The following is an 8,431-nucleotide window of genomic DNA, read 5'->3' as shown; positions in this document are numbered from 1 at the left end:
GGTTGTCATTTTACAGAAACTGAAGTATGACCGCTGATCGCCGTTAGCTTCCCCATGACTACCTTGTTATTGCCACAGACCATAAAGATCCTGTTGCGAAAAGTAGGAAAGACAGGCTTGATCAGTACGTATCAGGTAAATTTTAAATTTAACTTAACTAGAGGGGGGACAAAGAAATCTGTAAATTGAAACGTCTGCAACTGCGGAGGCAAAATCTGTTCCAATACAAACACTTGGTAGCATTATATAGTTTTTTTTATGAAAAGTTTATTGCCATTGAATCATGGTGCTGTTGTACAGCCATGGAAGATATTTTAGAACACGATCAATCACTATCTGGAATCAGTTTTTGTCACCGTTTATGATGCGCTGATATCGTCTAGCGTGGATTATGGCATTTTGCTGTGTGAATGTTTCATATAATAGATTCAGCCATGTAATGCATTGATCTGATCAGAGCACAAGTCATCAATTTTCTTTATACTGGCAGAAAGAAAATCAGAAGATAAAACCTGCAAATTCCATTCTGATTATTGGAGGTGGTCCCGCTGGGTGTTGAACTGGCTGGAGAGACTGCTATTGATTTTCCAGATAAAAAGGTACTTTAGTGCACAAGGGATCCAGGCTGATGGAATTCATTGGGCCAAAAGCTGCCGATAAGACTCTAAAATGGTTTGGATCAAAGGGGGTTGAAGTGAAGCTAGAGCAAATAGTCGACTTGAATTCCGTTGCAGATGGAAACAAGACATATCAAACTTCACATGGAGAGATAATTGAGGCAGACTGTGATTTTGTTTGCACAGCAAAGCCAGTTGGTACAGCATGGCTTAGGGGAACTGTGTTGAAGAATGACTTGGATGCTCATGGAAGGATCAGGGTAGATGAACATTTGAGAGTCAGGGGCCGGAAATATCTTTGCAATTGGAGACATTACAGATATTCCAGTAAGTACTTATTATTGCTGCGAAGTTGTAATTTTAACAAAATAATGAAGTTATTACTCAGGGTGCTTTTGATGAAAGTGAAAAGTCGTCTGTGGGAAATTCAGCACTAATACTTTTAGGCAGAAAACTATGCATTGAATTTATTATACTCCTTCCGTTCTTAATATAAGACATATTTAACTAATTTGATTAGATTAAGAAAGTTAAATAAGTTAATAATTATAAGAAATATAAAATGTTTTTTTTCTAAAACACTATAATTATCTTTTTAATATCCTTCTTCTTCTTTTACTTGATTATGGTTGAGAGAGTGTCTATAGGGATGATTCAGGAAAATTGATCAATATGAGAAATATTTCTTATATTATGATTAGATTAAAATTATACTAACTTAGGTCCTATATTAAGGACGAGAGGAGTATATGAAAATCTATTCACATGATGTCCAAAATATGCATTCTAGGAAGCTACTTTCATTTAAAAATTTAATTAGGAGAGGGTTGTTACTTAATGCATCCAGCTGACTTCTCATATGCTGAACCTTGTCAGTAGTCGGTACGTGTTAAACAGTCACCATTAAATTCTCGGAGTTATTCATTTTTATCACTGAATTTAATTTTCAGTTTGGTTATCTGCTTTCTGTGTCCTTGCTCTTTCCTTCATTTTTGGTCATGCATAAATTACATCTGTGTGATGGTATTGGAGCAGAATTATAACCTTACCTATTAGTGATGAAAATAAATGTATACTCCAATTCTGATTTTGAGGTATTTGCACGCCACTGCATCGTGATCCCATCTTTTACTGCAGCTATTGACCGGAGGCTTCACTGCCAGTCTGTATGTTTATTTCATGGTTTGGTTTTAGGTCTTTGCAATGACTTAGTTGACGAAGACATAAGTATCCAAGATCCGGTGGGCCATGAAAACGAAAATAACAGTGGAAGACGGTGAACCACGAAATCGAAATGCCGTGTCTTGGGATAACCCTCTGGTGACCACACCTCGCGAAGATAACTACAGCGATGGACACACTTTAATTCGTAAGGATGATGTCGTTGTATAATTAAAGGCGAAATGGTTAATGTTCGCAAAGTTCTAACAATAAAATTGTTTCCCAGAAAAGGCAGCCCTTTCCATCCAGAAATCCTCTTCCTTCTTCGGAAAAGCTGAAGACAAGAGCCTTCCTCCCACAAAGAGACAACATGCTACTTTGAAACATACGTTAGATATTCCTTATGATGAATCCACTTCCAAGCGTATCAAATATAGCCTCACTACCATTACAGTTTATATGACGCGTTAAAATTTCCATCTCATTATAGGTCAGAAAAAAAAAATCCCTTTAGTCTCTAATATCTAACTACTTAGCTTTTAGGTTGGAAACAAACGCGAGCTTAAATTTTATAATCTTAATATAAAGTTACTTCTATAATATCACTTTAATAAGAACGTGATTTTGAGTTGACTTGACAATTCATAAATACGTACACACCAAACAACTCCGACCCCCCATGATGACATGAGGGTGTTTGGAGGCATTTAACCCCAAAATCAAGCAAATTAAAATGACGTGCAGAAAATTAATTGGGTATACCCAAGCACACCCAAGTCTCTAAGACCGCAGGCATCTACATGGTTCGGAATTTTCGAGTAGTTCCAGAAAAAAGCTTGTCTGATCTCTACAAAAGTGGCCTCAAGTCTCAACCTATAATCCGAGCCATTATCTTCCGTCTGAACTTACTTATTTCCGTTTGGATAAATTAGTCAAGCAGACCTCTCCTTTCTTTTGCAAAGCAAGTTGTTATTTGTCTTTATCATTGATATTATACTATTGAATATTGATTAGTCCAAGTCTTCGTAGACTCCGTGGAAGGTGTTTTACACATGATGATGACTTTTAAAAAGCCAATCAGGCTCGGAACAGGCCGCACCCCAAACAGTTTAGATAGAGCTAAATCCCACACACTCGTCGGCCTGAAGTGAACGATCATCATCCTCCACTCAATCACAAAACATCATGTGGAAGCCCGCTGCTACCACGACTATGAACGCCGCCGGCTCATCCGCCGCATACTCCTCGGCATCCTGGCATTTGTCGGCCTCGTTCTCCTCACCATCATCGTGATATTGATCATTTTGAGACCCACCAAACCCCGTTTCACCCTCCAGGACGCCGTCCTTTATGCCTTCAACCTCCCACCCTCGCCCCCCGAGCTACCTCCTCCCACTCAACCTCACCATGCAGGCCACTTTGTCTGCTCACAACCCCAATGACGGAATCGGCATTTTCTATCGCTCCCTCGATGTCTACGTCTCCTACCGTGGCCAACAGGTCTCGAGGGCCGTGGTCATCCCCCCCTCATACCAAGACCATCACGATATTACCGTCTGGTCGCCCTACTTGTACGGAAACGCCGTGCCGCTTCCGCCATACGCGCTGGACGCTGTGCGGGAGGAGCTGAATACTGGGGCGGTGTGATGCTCAAGGTGGTGGTCGAAGGAGAAGTTAAATGGAAGGTAGGTTCGTGGGTGTCTGGAACGTACCACCTCCACGTCAACTGTCCCGCTTACATCAGGCTCGCCGGTGGCCACATCAGTGGCCCGGAAAGATGCGGTGTTGATGTTTAATGCACTTGAAGCCAGAGCAAAGTTATAATCGAACTAGCTGTTGAACGAAAACACTCTTCATCATCCCATTTGTAGTCTACAAGTGAGGTTTTAGGTAGTAAATCATATATCTCATCTTAGGTGGTCGATGTTTAGTTGTGTAACTGATAAGCCAAAGCAATTTGCAAATTGCAATTATCATTGTTCTTGTTGTTTAGTCTTCGCTGCCTACACCATGCAGGCACCTCATGTTAGGATGTTTGAAATGGAATTGACGTGATGTTCCTACTTTAGAAAAACAATTGGAGTTGAGTTGACAATTAATATAGTAAAGTAAAACGACTTAAAAATTTAAGCCTGATTTTTGAATTAAAATTTCCTCCGCTACTCGTGGACCATTTGCTTTTACTCGTGTGATATCAAATATAGCCTCACATTCCATAGATTCATAATATCTGTCGGACTCGGACAGGAATATCTTCGTTTGATTTTCTCTCCACTTCCTCTCTATTTGCTCCTCCGATCTTTAATATAAGACCCATTTAACTAATTTGAGTAGATTAGAAAGTTAGGTAAGTTAGTTAATTATAAAAAATGTGACACGTTTGTCCTAAAATACCGTATAATAATATTTCTTAATACCCACTCTTCTTCTCCTATTTGATTATGGTTGAGAGAGTATCTATAGGGGTAATTTAGAGAAAATTGATAAATATGATAATGGGTCTTATATTTAGGACCAAAACCAACTCAACAATGGGTCTTATATTAAGGACGGAGGAGTAGTATTATTTTTATCATTAGATTAACACCCAATGGCTGAGATTAATATATTATAACAGTATTATTATAATATTAATTAAATGACAAATATATATATAAACAATTAGAAATTAATATGCATACATTACTTCTATAGATTTTTATTAATATTGTAATTCATTTGTTTTTTTCCTGTGCGGTCTGATTATAATAATATCATAATATTGACTTATATATAGGTTACAATTATTTATATTATTATTATAATATTAAATATCAACTATTGGATATTAATCTAATGATATAAATAGTAAACAGGGAGAAGTGGAAAGAAAGCTAAATAAAGATAACTCTTTTTTGGCATTGGGCCTGTGCCTGTGCAGTGCACTTTATGAAAATAAACTGCATTAATTATATTTTATCATAAAAAAAGACTGACCGTAATTATATTCTATTCTTTGCTGGTCAACTGAAGTTACCAATTTGAATAATACTACCGTCCCGTTCGGTAGGAGATGTAGACACTTGTGGACCACAGACAAGGGGAGGTCCTCAAAAACCAACGTTAAAAGACTTTCTAAGTCAACTAGAACGTGTCCCACTGGTACATGGAGCCAAAATTTGTCTATAGAACCTTTTAAAATGAGTACTTGTAATTATGAAATACGATTATCTAGATAAAACCAAAAAGATTTAACGAAGAATAACTATTTATATTAATTTTATATCATATTTGTATGTTTTGCACAGCCCTTATTGATTAATTTTTTGAAGTTAACGTGTTTAGTTAATCTGTGGTTAACGAATAGCGAAAGGTGCAGTTTTTATCTTTCATCTCATTGTAAGGAATACAGAATTTTCTATCCACATTTTAGATGTGTTTGGATGGAATCCAAATTATAATTTTAAAAGTACTTTTATAATATGTAAAGTAAATATATAGAGCTCGTTTATATAAAAGTATTTTTGAAAAATATTTTTTTATATTACAAAACCCTCCTCGTCATCATCTCTTATCAAATGAATAATAATGACGACGTCTTGTAATGGCTTAGAATGAAAGGTTTGCTGGATAATACTTGTTTTACTTTGTTCTGGGGGCCCTTGGCAATTGGACGTCTCCAGATGGCAATTCTCCAATCGATTATGCTTTTTCCCTGGAACGCGAAATAATTCTCTCTGCTCCTTTATCTGATCCCGTGCCATGGAAATCATCATCGGATAATCGAAGTCTTCCTGAACTTAATAAGATGGACAAGAGAGACGGAAAGAGAGTGGTGGTTGTTGGAGGTGGTATCGCCGGATCCGTCGTAGCTAAATCTCTACAGTTCAATGCTCATCTAACTCTCATTGATCCGTATGCTCTTCTTTTACTTCTTTGCCACCTCCGTATTTCTTCTTTTCTGCTTCTAATACTTCAAGCCATGATCTTTTTACCCACAATTTCCGAAGTGTGGAACTTTGATGTGTTATTTTAGTATATTCTGGTTAACTCCATCCTCATAAATTTTATGATGAGGGACTTGACTTAATTTTATGCGCATTCAAAGTTTCTTTGAGGGCTTGTTTGGCTTTGAAACCCATGTTCTACCCTGACTTTGTTTCGTTAATAGTTTTTGGAAATCTTGTATCTTGGGTAGGAATTTGTGTCATTTCATATCCTACTTATGATCAGGTGATGCATAAACATTTTCATGGAACTTTCTCTCAAAATGGTTGTCATTTCATTAAGCTGGTTGGTACATTTTAATTCAGGAAGGAATATTTTGAGATACCATGGGCAAGCTGAGGGCAATGGTTGAACCATCCTCTGCAGAGAGGTCTCTGATCAACCATAGAGATTACTCTCCAACGGCGACATTGTTACATCCGGCGCGGCCGGTATTACAGAAACTGAAGTATTGACCGCTGATAGCCGTCAGATTCCCTATGACTACCTGTTATTGCCACAGGCCATAAAGATCCTGCCGCGAAAAGTAGGAAAGACAGGCTTGATCAGTACGTATCAGGTAAAATTTAAATAAAACTTAACTAGAGGGGGGACAAAGAAATCTGTAAATTGAAACGTTTGCAAATGCGTAGGCAATAATCTGTTCCAACATAAACACTCGGCAGCATTATATAGTTTTTTATGAGAAAAGTTTGTTGACATTGAATCATGGTGCTGTTGTACAGCCATGGAAGATATTTTAGAACACAGATCTATTTATTATTTTTATCATTAGATTAACACCCAATGGCTGAGATTATTATATTATAAAAGTATTATTATAATTATTAATTAAATGAAAATATATATAAACAATTAGAGATTTATCATTAGTCGCCTTGGTTAAATAAAAAATAAAACCAAATATGCAGTAAAGCACAACTCGGGTCGTGTCTCTTGAGGAGACTTTTATTAATTCATAAGTTAACTAAGTGACAAAGAATAAAAAGGGGGTTGAAAAAGGATTTTTCAATTAATAAAACTAATTATGAAACTAAGAAATAAATCTAAACTGTTTTTGTATTTTTAATAAAGAAAGAATGAAAAAATGCAAATTTGAATTTTAGAAAATCAGTAATGAGAATGCTTCTTGAAAACGGAATGTAGCTATCATTACTTAAATAAAGATATGGGAGTAAAATAATGCACCAAGTTAAGAAAAACAACCCCAAACACGGTTTGGGTCAAGTAAACTTAACATTTAACTACCCTAAACGCTAGATAGTAATCAAGTTATTAAGCTACTTTTAAAAACCACTTGATGTGCAATTTAAATTGAGTTAATAAAACTTGTTTCCCTCTCAAAGAATGCTCACGGAAACACTCAATTGCAATACATCTCAATCATAAAATCTAACAACATGCCAGATAACATAATTTTAATGAATGCAAAGGAAATATTTATAAATTCAAATCCCAAGTAATGCAACTCAAATTAAACGCAAAAAATCCAATTAACAGAAATTATAACTCATAATCTTAGTCTCCAAATCAAATGAAAATATTCCTAACGCAGGAAAAATCTAATGAAGTTTAGGAGAAAATTAATTGAAAAACTGAATACTCCTCTAGTTGAAACTCTAAGCTCAAGCTACTCCTCCATCTTCAAGAAGCACAAGAAAATTAGCCTCTCATAGTTCTAGAAGAATCTGCAATATATTTAAAACAATGAGAATCCACGGAGGTTATGGTGAGAAAGAGGGTGTGAAGATTATTTGTAGAAGAATACAAACAATAGGGGCCGACGCCGACGGTGATGATGGTGATTGGCTGCAGGAAGAAAAGACGAAAACTGGGGGTGAGAAAGATAGTAGTGTATGCGGCGTGGGGGTATGGATATGAAGAGGTTATGAAAGTGGCGTATGAGTGTGGTGTGAGTGCGAGGTTCCTTGATTGTGTGTTGCGGCGGTATATATAGAAAGGGATTGAGGGAGGTGGCAGCGTGAAATTGCGTGAAGGAGGGGATCTATATCCAATATCAAATCTGAAGGATCAGAGATGATTGGCGGCCTTCTGGAATTCCTTGTTGCCCCCTTTTTTTTTTTCATGAATAAAGATACAAAATAATCTGATGCCTTGATGTCCAAGTTGTTGTGTCTCCAATTTTCTTTTTTTTCTTCTTCTTCTTTTCAGTTTTTTATGATCTTTATTTCCTTATTTTAAGGCCTGCAAAAGATAAATTGGGATACTATCATAAAAATCCAAAATCAATTATTTAAAAAGAGATAAAAATATGATAAGATCTCCTATTATTAATCTCTAATTTCATTGCAATCAATATTTGATTCAAAATACCCGCAACTAATACAATTTATCCCACTTTAATTGATAAATATCTACAAAAAGGATATCAAATAATATGTTAAAATTAGGATTTATCACCTCTCCTTTCTTTTGCAAAGCAAGTTGTTATTTGTCTTTATCATTGATATTATACTGTTGAATATTGATTAGTCCAAGTCTTCGTAGACCCCGTGGAAGGTGTTTTACACATGATGATGACTTTTAAAAAGCCAATCAGGCTCGGAACAGGCCGCACCCCAAACAGTTTAGATAGAGCTATAAATCCCACACACTCGTCGGCCTGAAGTGAACGATCATCATCCTCCACTCAATCACAAAACATC

At 36.3% G+C, this 8,431-nt stretch overlaps 2 pseudogenes; both read left to right on the top strand.

Moving 5' to 3' along the window:
* Positions 1-26: 26 nt before the first annotated feature.
* Positions 27-1,829, top strand: LOC114752848 (apoptosis-inducing factor 2-like; annotated as a pseudogene).
* A 36-nt stretch (positions 1,830-1,865) lies between these two features.
* LOC114752847 (NDR1/HIN1-like protein 1) lies at positions 1,866-3,669 on the top strand (annotated as a pseudogene).
* The last annotated feature ends 4,762 nt before the right edge of the window (positions 3,670-8,431 follow it).

The sequence above is a fragment of the Neltuma alba genome, unplaced genomic scaffold (assembly GCF_004799145.2).
Source record: "Neltuma alba isolate B1F8T4 unplaced genomic scaffold, ASM479914v2 tig00007581_pilon, whole genome shotgun sequence".
NCBI lineage: Eukaryota > Viridiplantae > Streptophyta > Magnoliopsida > Fabales > Fabaceae > Neltuma > Neltuma alba.
Note: the sequence above shows the minus strand (reverse complement) of the source record. Positions and strands in the feature narration are given on the sequence as shown.